The sequence below is a fragment of the Salvia hispanica genome, chromosome 2 (assembly GCF_029641045.1).
Source record: "Salvia hispanica isolate PSC_SH4W2 chromosome 2, Shi_PSC_v1, whole genome shotgun sequence".
Classification (NCBI taxonomy): domain Eukaryota; kingdom Viridiplantae; phylum Streptophyta; class Magnoliopsida; order Lamiales; family Lamiaceae; genus Salvia; species Salvia hispanica.
The window spans coordinates 65476676-65492961 of NC_142693.1; the positions used below are offsets into that span (position 1 = coordinate 65476676).

The 16286-nt window shown below is 34.0% G+C and overlaps 1 long non-coding RNA gene across 1 annotated transcript; it reads left to right on the forward strand.

The window, feature by feature from the left end:
- Positions 1 to 314: 314 nt before the first annotated feature.
- Positions 315 to 1300, forward strand: LOC148932966 (uncharacterized). Its single transcript, XR_016135031.1, has 3 exons — positions 315 to 407; positions 518 to 664; positions 1083 to 1300. It is a non-coding gene; the product is annotated as an uncharacterized LOC148932966 (long non-coding RNA).
- The last annotated feature ends 14986 nt before the right edge of the window (positions 1301 to 16286 follow it).

Genomic DNA, 16286 nt, shown 5'->3' on the forward strand with positions numbered 1-16286 from the left:
TGAAAATTATTGACTATAGTCCGAAAGTATTTTTCTGAATTTCCATACAGTGTAAAAACTAAAAACAATATCAACTTTATGTAGCAAGGAAAATAGCCATTAATACATATTGCCACAATTAAATTGGAGGAAATTAGTCATTAATAAAAATTGCCACAAATAGAATGGGGGAAATTAGTCATTAATATCCTATCACTAAAAACAAAATTGCCATGTGATGGAACTCAAATTTTGTATTCAAAATCTTCCATTTCATATTTGTAAAATGTCTATATAAAGAGAGTTGTTCAGTCCTAACTAGAACAACAAATATAGTAGTAACAAAACAAATAAAGAAAGAAATTCAAGAACTATCATGGCTTCTCAAAAGTTGATTTTGCTTGTCACCCTTTTGTCAATTGCCTTGGGTTAGCATCTCTTCTTTAACATCAAAATTACATTCAAAATTCTTTTGTTTTCCTATCTATATATCATGATACATGGCTTAATTTATTTTTTTATTTCTTTATTAAAACAGCAGGCTCATCAGCACAGCTTTGCCAAACTGATAAAGATTGCGCCCTTCTAGAGCCTCTTTGCCATGCGATCAACTTACAAGCAGTTTGTAGTAATAAGTTTTGCACATGTGGTAAAGCTGTATTGCAAGGAACTGAGAAGATTGATGGTAAATTCATCGACTCTTTCGGTATTCAATCTACGGATACAATTTTTTGTTGATTTTTTCGTCAATCTCGTAACTTTTGAAACTGTAATGTAATAATTTTTCAATTTTTTATAATTGTCCAAAAATGGTCTAAATCTAAAATATAATGACTTGTTTTAGACAATACGACATCATTCTATTTTTAGTGCTAATTAATATTACACTGATTTAACTGAAACCATGTGGTTTTGTGCCACGTCATTTAAATTTTTTACCATTGTTAAAAAATTGCTGAAAATTGTGAAGTTATGATTTTATATTCCACTTTCATGAGCTATGGGACTGACAAGTCCATAAAAAATAATAATATAAATTACAAGTATCTCTTTAATGTATATGTTCATTATTTTAAATCTATGTTTTCATGTGTGTTATTCAGTAAAGTCAGAATCAGAAAAGACTACGGATCAGAACGCAAAATTGGTATGAAGAAGGTATGCATAAATGGAGTCTCCAGCTGTACTTGAGAGTAAAGAGAGTTAGAGAAAATTCTCTCAAAAATAAGGGCAGTTATAATGTTATGTTAACCATTTTACGGTGTTTCTAATATCGATCAATAAATGAATATATTGGAGATTTTGTCTCCAAATCAATTAATTTATGAGTCATTATATGATTATGTTGTTTTATCATCATATAATATCTGTTGCAAAAATCTCTTTTTCCTCCATTTCTCCTCTTTACACAATCGTGATTAGTTTGATACACTACTCCACAATGTGTCCGGACCATCGAATTTTTACTTTTTACTATTATACTTGTTGTTTTTAATATAGCTGGGATTTAAAATTTTGATTGCAAAGGAAATTCTAACTTGTGGAAACCCATAATTAAAATATTGAGTGTAAAATAAATACGCAAGGATGTACCGAATTTTAATACATTTTTTTGTAATTTTAATAGGCCTACATTCATTTACTAAATATTCTTATTAAATGACTCATACATAAATTTTATACGGAGCAATAAATGATATATGAAAGTCGATTGCTCGATGGAGCTTTCTCGTTAATACCGTCTTGTTTTGTTAGAACCAAATTAAGAATCTATGCTCTCGACGAATGAGTTTCGTGCACACACTTGTTGCATAAGAAAGCTAGTAAGATCAAATTTTTGCATGTTTTACGAAATTGGGATTATGATACGAAAAATCAGAGGTGTATGCCCATTCCTAACATTTTTATAGGAAAATAAACAGAAATTTTAAGGTCGCATGACATGGACTCGAATTGTAACACTTTATTAGCCTTGAAATAAACATGTGATTCATTAAACAAGTGATTGCACATACACTATATGTTCTCTCCTTAATCATGGTCCTCACCACAACTATATGGTCCAATACATGCCATAGATTCAAGTTGTTCAAGATACTAGATGTTTATACAATATAATTTTACCACTTGAAAATTTGGAACTAGTTTTGTTGAAAGTATCTTGTCCTAACTTGCAACAAAGAGCTCTGTGTTTCTAAATCTAACTTTTTTGGCCTTCAATCATTGGTAATCGAGTTATAATCGCGTGTGGCACGTTATAAGCTCTTTCATGCGTTTTTCTTCATTAGATTCTCTTTCCATGATGATGTTGTAGTGTTTGAATCAAATAAGACTCTTATTTCTTAATACAACAAATTCAACTTAATTATGTTACCATTTTGAGCTGTGTGAACGTTAATATCTCTCATTCTCTAACCATTTATTTCTTCTTCTCTTGTGATTCTTGGAAAAGTGTAATCAATGTTGTGCATAGTTCAGTAACTAGAGCAGAGGCGGACTTACGTGGAGGCATGGGCCCCTTGGAACCCCCACCCTTTTGAGCTATTACTACATACTCCTTCCGTCCCAATAAATATGAAACATTTGGATTCCGGCACGGGATTTTATGCAGTGTTGTTTTGTGAGTTAATGAAGAGAGAGTAAAGTAAGAGAGACGGAAAAGTAGAGAGAGTGATGCTTCCATTTTAGGAAACGTTTTATTTTTAGTGGGACAATCCAAAAAGGAAAACGTTGCATTTCTAATGGGACAGAGGAGTATTATATATGCATACATAACTTTAATAGTTATCATAGGCGACTGGCTACCACATGTTCACGGGTTCAATTCTTGCAGGCTGCTTATCTACATTTTTCTGCTTTAATTAAGTTTTATTCTTACAACTTTCATTTCTTGCTGCTTTAATTAGTTTTATTCTTACAACTTTCATTCTTTGCATACTTTCTCTGAACTAATTTCATTTGTGAAGGTTTTTTTTTTTCTTTGCTAGTTCATTTATCTACTCCTGTGATCTATGTTGGATATTTGATGGACTCTTATTGGGCTGTGATTATTTTGTTGAGCCCAGATGTTATCAATTGGGTTGAGCCCAATTACTTAGTCCCTCTCACCAGATGCTGCCACGTGTCCTCTCTTTGGATGGTTGTATCCTAACCGTTGGATGTAGGGTTGAGACGGTTTATGTGTGTGTTGGCTTTGTTGAGCCGTTTCATATCTCACATTCACTCTCTCTCTCTTGTGTGTAACTGAGAACCCTCTCTCTTCTCTCCTCTCTTCTCCGGTGATCTTCTGGCTGTCTCTTGGTGATCTTTCTCGGTTCTTTGAGAGCTAGATCTTGTGTGAGTGCTGGTGTGAAGCAATCTCTTCGATTGCTTAAGTTTTGGAGAAGTTCTAGGGTTTGTGAGTGGAGGTTTTGTCCGGTGGATCTTGATCTGGTGTGAGGGGCTTTGGCGGTGGTGGTATTGGTGGTCTGAGGGTTAACTCTATCCAATCCAGTTGTGCTCCCTTGGGTCTAAGTTCTGGACGAATAGATCGGTGTTTGTGTGGCGGGTTCTGAGCCAAGATCCTTTGATATCTTGCTCTTACTCTTTACTGCTTTTAGTCAATAGCTTGTGTTTAGATCCGAGAGGATCTCTCTTTGTTGTGCTGACTCGTTTCTTGAGTGTGCAGGTACATTTGAGTGCAATTGAAGCTGGAGCCGTAGCTTCAAGGTCTTGTAATAGTTAGAACTAGATTCTAGTGATCTTAGTTTGTATTACTTGTTAAAATCAGCCGCGTGGGTGAGAGTTTGGCTGAGCTCTCTTGTACAAGAACAAAGAGGTCTCGGTAATTAGTGAACCTAGACTGATCTGATCCCTACAGTGGTATCAGAGCCACGGGGGGATTAGTCTAGCACGCCGAGTCGCTTAAGGAGGTGGGCAAGTGGAATCCTCCTTCGAGAGGGGATTCACTCTGGTAAATTGGCTTAATCTCTTTCTTGCTTTAATTTCTGTTTAGTGCCAACTGTAGGTTTGGGCTTTTGTTTCTGGTAGACAGTCTTTGGCAAGGACTTAGGACCTCTGTGCTTTCTTTTCTCTGTGTTGCTTCCGCTGGTTCTTGTGCTCTGATATCTGTTATCTCAAGTCACTTGACCACCATGCATCTTGTGCTGCCCAAGTGACCCCCTGCGCCCTCCAGAAGTGAGTGATTGCGAGCTGGGATAGCCTTGGCCAGCCTTGCTCGTGACAGTCAAGGATTTGAGTCCCTTTCTGTTGTGTGAAAGTCTCTTGGTCTGTTCCTTCTTTGCTGGTGTATGTCTCTGTGCTCTCAGGTGTGTAAGGCTGTGTGTTTCTGTCTTGCTTCCTGTGTTCTTGCAAATTTTCTTGTTAAAATGGCTCAACCTGTTGGTGTGGTTCCTTACAATGGTAAAAATGATTTTGCTATTTGGAAACAGAAAATGAAATGTGTTTTGATTCAACAAAAAGTGTTTAAAGTTGTTGATGGTACTTTGCCTGATGGTACTGCTCAGGATAAAATTGATGAGATGAATGAATTGGCAAGGGCTACTATTGTGTTAAATCTATCTGATTTTGTGATTAGGAAAGTTGATCATGAGGAATCTGCTGCTGATATGTGGAAATTACTTGATACTCTGTACACTGAAACCTCCATGTCTTCCAGAATGTATTTGCTTGAAAAATTGTTTAAATTTAAGCTTGATCTTGCTAAAGATATTGATGACAATGTGGATAGGTTTCAGAAGTTAGTTCAGGACATTAAGAGGTCAGGTGATAAAACTATAGATGAATACACAAGTATAGCCCTGATGAATGCCATACCTGACTCCTATAGTGATGTTAAGGCTGCCATTAAGTATGGTAGAGACTCTGCTCCTCTAGACCTGATTATTAGCTCCCTGAAATCCAAAGAACTTGAGCTTAGGGAAAGGGCTGCTGATAAGAATGCTTATAATAAGGTGTTGAATGTTAGAGGTAGATCTAAATCTAGAGGGGGCAATGAACCCAGTAGTGGTTCTGGTAATTCCTCAAACCCTAGGAGAAAGTTTAGGTCTAGATCTAGAAGCAAGGACCCTAAAACCTATAGGAAGTGTTTCAACTGTGGTGATGTTGGGCACTATAAGAGAGAGTGCACTAAACCTAAAAAGAATAAGTTCCCTAACAACAATCCCCAGGTTGAAACCCTTGTCAATGTTGCTGCCTATGATAATGTAAATGATTCTGTTTTTATGGTGCATGATCTGCAATTTGTTAATGCCTCCCCTGCATGTCCTTTTAATTCAAATGATTGGCTGTGTGATTCTGGATGTACTTATCATGTGAGTCCTTTTAAGGAGGTGTTTTCTGAGCTGAAACCTGTAACTAAGACTTATGTGTGAATGGCTGATGACAAGAAGTGTGAAATTCTTGGTATTGGCACTGTGTGTTTGAAGTTTGAAAATGGTTATGTGCTCAGCCTAAAGGATGTCAGATATGTTCCTGATCTATGCTACAATTTGATGTCTTGTACTGCTCTTGAAAATGAGGGTATGGGAGGGAAGTGGGGGGAAGGTTGCATGAAAATTTGCAGGGGTTCTATGTGTCTTTTCAAAGCTCAGAAGAAGTGTGGCTTGTATGTGTGTAATGCTGTCCCTCTTGCTTGTGACAAAGCTTATGCTAATGTAGTTAAGACTGACAGAACCATGTTGTGGCATAATAGGCTAGGTCATATAAGTGCAAAAGGTTTGAGTATCCTGAAAAAACATGCCTTCCTTTCTGATAATGATGTCCAAAGTGAGTTGCCCTTCTGTGATTCTTGTGTGCTGGGTAAACAACACAGAGTTTCTTTCCCTAATACCCCTGCTCCTGCTAATGTGAGTAAATGTATTCTTGAATATTTGCATATGGATGTTTGGGGTCCTGCCTCTGTATCCTCTCACTCTGGATGTGTTTACTTCTTATCTGTAATTGATGATTTCTCAAGAAAAGTGTGGTGTTTTTTGATGAAGCACAAGTCTGATGTTTTTGAAAAACTTAAAACTTGGAAAATCCTGATTGAAACTCAAACTGGTAAGAAGATTAAGGCTATTAGGACTGATAATGGCCTGGAATTTTGTAATAATCAGATGGATGATTTATGTGATAGCTTTGGAATTAAAAGACATAGAAATGTGCCCTACACTCCACAGCAAAATGGGGTTGCTGAGAGAATGAACAGAACTTTACTTGAAAAAGTGAGATGCATGCTTTCAAAATCTGGATTGTCAAAAAAGTTTTGGGGTGAGGCTTTGTTAACTGCTACTTATTTGGTAAATAGGTGTCCTTCTGTGCCTCTGGTTGGTCAATGTCCTGAATATGTTTTCTATGGCAAGCCTCTTGATTTTTCTCATCTAAGGGTTTTTGGCTGTACTGCCTTTGTGCATAATAAGTCTGACAAACTTGAGCCTAGATCTAGAAAAGGTGTTTTTCTAGGTTACCCTGAGGGTGTCAAAGGGTATAGAGTCTGGCTAAGGGATGAACCTGGGTTCAAAGTCATAATAAGTAGGGATGTTGTCTTCAATGAAGATGAATTCCCCTGCTTAAGACTGACATTGAGCCCAGATCCTATAGATGTGGACAATGAACCTCTCACTGAGGTGGAGTCCACAGATACACTCACTGGTGTGGAGCAGCCTTCTGGTGCTCCAAGTGAGGTGGAGCAGCCATTCTGGAACACCTATCCAGTCTATACTCCTAATGAGACACTTGATGAAGGAACACCAAATGTGCTGCATCATAATCCTGGCCAAAATGTTGCTGACAATATGCATAACTTGCATGATAGTCCTATTAGAAGATCTCCTCCTGTCCCTGCTCAGAATGTGATTAATAGCCCTAGTGGCATCCAAAATGCTATTGATAATACTAACTTGCAGGATTATGTGTTATCCATAGATAGAACTAGAAGGGTCAATGTTAGTAAACCCTCTAGATATGATGGCTTTGTTGGTTTAGTTGCTCTTATAAATCTGGCTTTCAATGTTTATGAATCTGATGGTGATGAGCCTCAAACCTACAAGCAGGCTGCTAAGTCTAAATTCTGGAATCAGTGGCATAAAGCCATGATGGAGGAGATGCATTCTCTGAAAATTAATCTTACTTGGATCCTTGTACCCTTGCCTCCTGGTGCATCTGTGGTTGATTGCAGGTGGCTTTATAAACTGAAAAATGAGGTGGAGGGCCTTAGGTACAAGGCCAGATTGGTTGCAAAGGGTTTTACTCAACAAGAGGGGGTGGATTACACAGAAATCTTTGCCCTTGTTGTTAAATTTACAACTGTTAGAATGATGTTGGCTTTGTGTGCTCATTTTAATTGGGAATTGAAACAGATGGATGTTAAAACTGCTTTCTTACATGGTGATCTTGATAAGCCCATTTACATGAAACAGCCTGAGGGCTTTGTTGATCCCAAGTTTCCCAATCATGTGTGCTTGTTGAAAAAGGCTCTTTATGGTTTGAAACAGTCTCCTAGGCAGTGGAACATCAAGTTTAATACATGTATGCAGAAATTAGGTTTTGTTAGAAGTACCTTTGATGCTTGCTTGTATGTGAAGAACCTTGACTCTGTGCCTGTGTTTCTTCTATTATATGTTGATGATATGCTTATAATGGGTCCCTGTTTGAAAACCATTAAGGGTGTGCAAGCTGCCTTGAGTGAGAATTTTGATATGAAGGATCTAGGTGATGCTCAGAAAATCTTAGGGATTAATATCCATAGAGATAGAGATACTTCCACCCTTGTGTTGCATCAAGAACCTTATGTGTACAAAATTCTGAAAAAGTTCAACATGTTTGATGCTAAGCCTGCTTCTGTGCCTTTAGCTGCTCATTTTATGTTGAGTAAAGATCTGTGCCCTAAGTCCCAATCTGATATTGATGCTATGAAGAGAATTCCCTATGCTAATGCTATTGGATCTGTTATGTACTTAATGGTTAGCACTAGGCCTGATATTGCCTATGCTGTGTCATGCCTTAGTAGATACATGTCTAATCCAGGTCCTGTTCATTGGGAAGCTCTGAAATGGCTTCTTAGATACTTGAAGCAAACTGCTAAGTATGGTTTATGCTATTCCAAATGTGATGATGGTGTTTTACTAACTGGTTTTGTGGATTCCAATTATGCTAATGACAGAGATAAGAGGAAGTCAACAACCTCCTATGTTTTTTCAGTATGTAGGTCTTGCATAAGTTGGAAATCACAGTTGCAGCACATTGTGGCCCTGTCCACCACTGAGTCAGAGTATATTGCCATCACTGAGGCAATGAAAGAGGCTGTATGGTTAAAGGGAGTACTTTCTGAACTTAAGTTTGTGAAATCCTCTCCTGTGTTGTTCTCTGATTCTCAATCTGCTATACAGTTGTGTAAAAATCCTGTTTTCCATGATAGAACAAAGCATATAGATGTAAGGTTTCATTACATTAGGGATATTGTAGAAAAAGGTGAAGTGTTTCTTCATAAAGTGCATACTGATAAAAACCCAGCTGACATGGGAACTAAGCCCTTACCTTTAGAAAAACTCCTTTTCTGCATAAAGTTCTTGCACTTTGATCTAGGATAGGTTGCATGTCCCGGGGGAAAGACCTCAGTCACCTTATCTGCTGTGGTAAGGGTGGTAGGTGACTGGAGGCATGAAGTCCTTTAGACTAATGGGTGTCAGCCCCTCTGGTGTCTAAAGGCAACCTGGTAGCTCCCAAGATGCTTGTGGACTTAGTCCTTTGGTGCTGAGGGATCTACCTTGTAGGCTATGATGAGAATACCTTAGCCCACAACACTTGATTGGTTTCCCAGAATAAAAGTCCAAGGTGGAGTATGTTGGATATTTGATGGACTCTTATTGGGCTGTGATTATTTTGTTGAGCCCAGATGTTATCAATTGGGTTGAGCCCAATTACTTAGTCCCTCTCACCAGATGCTGCCACGTGTCCTCTCTTTGGATGGTTGTATCCTAACCGTTGGATGTAGGGTTGAGACGGTTTATGTGTGTGTTGGCTTTGTTGAGCCGTTTCATATCTCACATTCACTCTCTCTCTCTTGTGTGTAACTGAGAACCCTCTCTCTTCTCTCCTCTCTTCTCCGGTGATCTTCTGGCTGTCTCTTGGTGATCTTTCTCGGTTCTTTGAGAGCTAGATCTTGTGTGAGTGTTGGTGTGAAGCAATCTCTTCGATTGCTTAAGTTTTGGAGAAGTTCTAGGGTTTGTGAGTGGAGGTTTTGTCCGGTGGATCTTGATCTGGTGTGAGGGGCTTTGGCGGTGGTGGTATTGGTGGTCTGAGGGTTAACTCTATCCAATCCAGTTGTGCTCTCTTGGGTCTAAGTTCTGGACGAATAGATCGGTGTTTGTGTGGCGGGTTCTGAGCCAAGATCCTTTGATATCTTGCTCTTACTCTTTACTACTTTTAGTCAATAGCTTGTGTTTAGATCCGAGAGGATCTCTCTTTGTTGTGCTGACTCGTTTCTTGAGTGTGCAGGTACATTTGAGTGCAATTGAAGCTGGAGCCGTAGCTTCAAGGTCTTGTAATAGTTAGAACTAGATTCTAGTGATCTTAGTTTGTATTACTTGTTAAAATCAGCCGCGTGGGTGAGAGTTTGGCTGAGCTCTCTTGTACAAGAACAAAGAGGTCTCGGTAATTAGTGAACCTAGACTGATCTGATCCCTACAATCTAATTCATTTTTATTTTTATAACTAATTCATTAACTATTAATTAATTTTTATTTTCTCATACTATCATTTTTATTTATTTTTTCATTCGTGTAAATATTGCTATTGTAAAATCATAAAGTAATGATCTTTAATTTATATTGCTCATTCTCTAATTATTTATCTCTTCTAATCCGTTTTTTAAGTTGACTTGTTTTTGGGGTCATCAATACTAAAAATATGCAAAGATTGTTAACACTCCCTCCGTTTAACAATTTTAGCAAAAAGTAACAATTTTTTCCTTTCTTTATTATCTCTATCCGTACTTTATTATCTCTTCACTTAATATATTTAATCTCTTTCTAAATTTCTGTGTCGAAAAGAAGTGATTTTACTACTATTGAGTAGAGTAGAGCGAGTAGTAATTTGGACCCCAGTGTAAAAATTATGGGTCCACCACGGAACTAGAGGGTTACAACTTACACATATTTAGTGGACGTCATGTAACGTTAAAAAATTCAATACAAAAAACTGAAAGATTATTAATTTCCAAAATTAGTATATTGAAAAATAAATATAGTGTTTAAATAACAAAATAGTCCTATAATTGTTGCCTCTATGATGATTTGCAAGGAACTGGATAGATTAATGGTAAATTCATTGATGACTCTTTCAATATTTAATGAACGAATGATTGTCAATCAAATCACAATATTTCGTTGACTTTTTTACAATCTCGTACCTTTTGAACTATAATGTAAAATCTTAATTTTTCAATTTTTTGCATTTACCAAAAATTTTAAAAATCAGAAATAATACAACAAAAATTAATATGATATATGTGACAACAAAATGACATCATTGTATTTTTAGTGTTGATCAAAACAACGTCGATTTATCGAAAACGACTTGGCTTTGTGCCATATCATTTACGATTTTGATAATTGTTGGAAAATTGTGAAAAATTAAAAAGTTACAATAATTTTATGTTTCAATTTCAAAAGTTATAGGACTAACCAAAGTTCAAAGAAAAATTGTAATTTAAATTATGATTTCTTTTAAATGTATATGTTTATTGTTAAGTTCAATATTTTTATGTGTTATTCGGATAGCCGAAATGCAAAAGCAGTTACGACCGTAAACTAATGCAAAATAGTACTCCCTTAACAACACTAACATCCCCCATTCACCATACGTCAACTCTTCATCCTACTTGAATCGCATTTCACTACTGTAAGCTCTCCAATATCCCCAACTCAACACCAAACCAACACAAACTAAATTTATAGAAGATGGGTAGCCTTTTGCATTCTTCTCGTAATAGAAACGACACACATGTCTCATTACACTCTTACAATTAAACCCCTTAATTATTTGCATAACCGTAAGCATTAAACCTATTAAATGGTGCAATGCATTTAAACTTCTGGTAACATATTGCCATTTTTAATGGTCAATATTTCTAACCGACAAACATTTAATATTGCTTTTACCTTACCTCTTCTTGTTATAAAATCAATATTTTTGTCAACATAACTGTTCGATTATGGAGGATTACAGTTATAGTACATATGAAACTGCCGTATTAAGATTTTAAATGTGTTTCTAAAATTATTATTTAAATTTTACGTAATTGCAATGGTACCCAAAACTTATAAAAATTCAAAACTATGGCCAAAACTCGCCTTTTATATTAGTATAGATACATATAGATATAGATATTGTAATTTTATTACAAAATTTATTTTAGCTTATTCCTATTCATGATACTCATAAAAATATTATAAAATCATGAATAATATGAATCTAATTTGTAGGAGAGAGTTTAAAATTTGATAAATTGAGAAGAAATGTTCAGTCTTATTAATGGTCTAATGAAAGAATTTATGTAACGGTTAATCTACATAATTAATTACTATAATGTAGTAAATCATTCAAGGTACAATATTATAAATTAATCATTCCTAAATGATCAATGAAAGGGTAAATATGTAATACATTACATTAATTAATAATTATAAATTTATTTTAAATATGAAATACCTAAAATATCCACTTTTGTATATACAATTATTTTTATTTATCACTACCCTATTTGTAAAATGTCAATATAAAGAGAGTTGTTTGAGGCCTCACTAAAAAAACAGATATAGTAGTAAAACAAGAAAAGAAAGAAATTCAACTATCATGGCTTATCAAAAATTGATTTTGTTGGTCACCCTTCTGTCAATTGCCTTGGGTTAGCATCTCTTCTTTAACATCAAAATTACATTCAAAATTCTTTTTTTTACTATCTATATATCATGATACATGGCTTAATTTCTTTGTTTATTACTTTATTAAAACAGCAAGCTCATCAGCACAGCCTTGTATAACCAATAAAGATTGCGCCCATCTAGGGTCTTATTGCCATCGGATCAAATTACAAGCAGTTTGTAATAAGTATTGCACCTGTGGTCTCACTGTTTTGCAAGGAACTAAGAAGATTGATGGTAAATTCAACGACTCATTTATGTCGCCAATCTTGTGATTTTGAAACTGATTAGTAAAATCATAACTTTTCAATTTTTTATAATTGTCCAAAATGGTCCAAATCTAAGATATAATGACCGGTTTTAGACAATATGACGTCATTCTATTTTGAGTGCTAAATAAAATTACACTGATTTAACTGAAATCATGTAATTTTGTGCCACGTCATTAAAATTTTTGACAACTGTTAAACAATTGCTAAAATTTGTAAAATCATGATTTTATATTCAAGTTTCATGAGTTTATGGGACTGACAAGTCCATAAAAGTAATAATATAAATTACAAGTATCTCTTTAATAGGGATGTGATCAATTGCTAACTTTCTTAAGTTGCTAACTTGCTAACTCATCAACGCAATGTATTAAAAATGTCAACACGATGACATTAAAATGTCAGCACATGGTTTTGTTGAACTTCAATATAACGAGTTGATATTATGTGTTGACATTTTAATGTCATCGCGTTGACATTTTTAATATACTGCATTGATGAGTTAGCAGAGTTAGCAACTTAAATAATTAGCAATATAACGCACCCCCTCTTTAATATATATGTTAACTATTTTAATTCTATAATTTTATGTGTGTTATTCAGTAAAGTCAGAAGCATGGAAGACTGCGGATCAGAATGCAAAATTGGTATGAAGAAGGTATGCATAAAGAGAGTTAGAGAAAATTTTCTTAAAAATAAGGGTAGTTATAATGTTATGTTAACCAATGGTGTTTCTAATATCGATCAATAAATGAATAGATTGGAGATTATGTCTCCAAATCAATAAATTTGTGTGTCATCATATGATTATGTTTGTTTTATCATCAGATGATCAGTTGCAAAAATCTATCTCTTTCCTACATTTTTCTTCTTTACGCAATCGTGATTAGCTTGATAGTTGATACACCATAGTACAACGTGTCCGGACCGCCAAATTTTACTTTTTACTACTCCCTCCATCTCGGAGTATTAGACTCACTTCTTTTGGACACATGATTTAAGGAATTGATATTTAAATAGTTAAAGTGAAGAGAGTAAAGTATGAGAGAGAGAAAAAGTAGAGGAGAGAAGAGAGAAAAAAGTAGGTAGAGAATAAAATAAGATAGATGCTTTTTGCTAAAAAAAGAAATGAGTCTAATATGTTGGGACATCCCAAAAAGGAAAGTTGGTCTAATACCTTGGGACGGAGGGAGTACTATTATACCTTGTTGTTTTAAATATAGCCGGGATTTAAAATTTTGATTGTAAAAGAAATTCTAACTTGTGGAATCCCATAATTAAAATATTGAGTGTAAAATAAATAGGTAAGGATGTACCGAATTTTAATTCATTTTTTTTTTTTGTAATTTTAATTGGTCTACATTCATTTACTAAATAATCTTATTAAATGACTCATACATAATTATATATGGAGCAATAAATGAAGACAAACTAATATATGAAGGTCGATTGCTCGATGGAGCTCTCTCGTGGATACCATCTTGATTTGTTAGAATCAAATTAAGAATCTATGCTCTCGAGGAATAAGTTTCGTGCGCGCACTTGTTGCATAAGAAAGCTAGCAAGATCAAATTTTTACATGTTTTACGAAATTGGGATTATGATACGAAAAATTAGAGGTTTATGCCAATTCCAAACCTTTTCTATAGGCAAATAAACAGAAATTTTAAGGTCGCGTGACATGGACTCGAATTATAACACTTTATTAACCTTGAAATAAACATGCGATTCATTAAACAAGTGATTGCACATACACACTGTATGTTCTCTCCTTAATCATGGTCCTCACCACAACTATATGGTCCAATACATGCCATAGATTCAAGTTGTTCAAGATACTAGATGTTTGTACAATATAATTTTACCACTTGAAATTTTGGAACTAGTTTTGTTCAAAGTATCTTGTCCTAACTTGCAACAAAGAGCTATGCGTTTCCAAATCTAACTTTTTTGACCTTCAATCATTGGTAACCGAGTTATTATCACGTGTGGCATGCTATAAGCTCCTTCATATATTTTTCTTCGTTTGGTTCTTTTTCCATGTCGTAGTGTTTGAATCAAACAAGACTCTTATTTCTTAATACAACAAATTCAACTTAATTATGATACCATTTTGAGTTGTGTGAACGTTAATATCTCTCATTCTCTAGCCATTTATTTCTTGTTTTCTTGTGATTCTTGGAAAATTGTAATCAATGTTTTGCAAGTATTTATCATTTAAATGTTGTGCATAGTTCAGTAACTAGAGGGTTAGACCTATTAAATGTACGTCATGTAACGTTCAAATTTTAAATACAAAAAAAAAAAGTGAAAGATTATTAATTTCCAAAATGAGTATATTGAAAAATAAATATAGTCGTTTAAATAACAAAGTAGTAAATCGTTGCCTCTATGATGATTTGCAAGGAACTGAAAAGATTGATGGTAAATCATTGACGACTCTCTCAATATTTAATGAACGAATGATTGTCAATCAAATCACAATATTTCATTGACTTTTTCGCAATCACGTACCTTTTGAACTGTAATTTAAAATCTTAAATTTTCAATTTTTCGCATTTACCAAAATTTTTGAAAATCAGAATTAATACAACAAAAATTAAATATGATGCCACAAAAAAATGACATCATTGTATTTCTAGTGTTGATCAAAACAACGTCGATTTATCAAAAGAGTAATGATAAACAACCAAATTTTGTACAACCAAATTTTGATTATATTAGTAATTTTAATGTGTTAATTAAATATTAAAATAATAAATATAGTTAGTTAACAAATGAAAAACACTTTATTATTTTTTAGCCTCATTTTCAATTTTTTATTTTTATATTTGAATTATTTCTCTATTATTTTTCAAATTTGAAATAAAATATGCATTAATTATATTTTATAATTCAAAAAAATTTAAAAAATTATACACAAATACCATATAATATTATGAACGTTCCCTATACTATGTATATGTCTATATTTTTTAATTAAATGTATAAATAAATTACATTTTTTCTCAAATAAACCAAAATTTGGTTGTACAAAATTTGGTTGCATATCTTTATTGTTATCGAAAACGGCTTGGCTTTGTGCCATATCATTTACAATTTTGATAATTGTTGGAAAATTGTGAAAAGTTAAAAAGTTACAATAATTTTATGTTTCAATTTTAAAAGCTATAGGACTAACCAAAAGTCAGAGAAAAATTGTAATTTAAATTATGATTTCTTTTAAATGTATATGTTTATTGCTGAATTCGATATTTTTATGTGTGTTATTCACATAGCTGAGATGCAAAAGCAGTGATGACTTGTAAACTAAAATGCAAAATAGTACTCCCTCCGTCCCATAAAAGATATCTTATTTTCATTTTTAGTTTGTCCCACTAAAGATGTAACATTTTCATACTTAGAAAAAGTTCCCTCTCATAATAATATAAATATTAAATTTTCTCTTTTCAACTAATATACAAAATAAAACCACCTAAAGTCTCGTGTCGTTCCACAATTGTTACATCTTTTGTGGAACAGAGGGAGTACGAAGCCATGCATGAACGGCGTCTGCAGCTGTACTTGAGAGTAAACATTCAATGAGTTGGAAAAAATTGTACTCAAAATAAGAGCAAATTATTGACCATGTTTCTAATATCTATCAATTTAGAGATTGTCTCCAAATCAATAAATTTGTAGTTAGTCGTTATATGATTATATTATTCATTGTGTTTTATCAATCATAATTGCAAAATATATCTCTTTCATCTTTTTTCTCTCATTAGTTTAATTAATTGGCTCAATTTAATGAAATGATCTTAGTTAAATTTACCAAACCTTGCTTACAAAAATTATTGACTATAGTCCAAAAGTATTTTTCTGAATTTCCATACAGTGTAAAAACAATATGAACATTATGTAGCAAGGAAAATAGCCATTAATACATATTGCCACAAATAAAATGGAGGAAATTAGTCATTAATACATATTGCCACAAATAGAATGGGGAAAATTAGTCATCAATATCCTATCACTAAACAAAATTGCCATGTGATGGAACTCGAATTTTGTATTCAAAATTTTTCATTTAATATTAGTAAAATGTCTATATAAAGAGAGTTGTTGAGGCCTCACTAGAACAACAAATATAGTA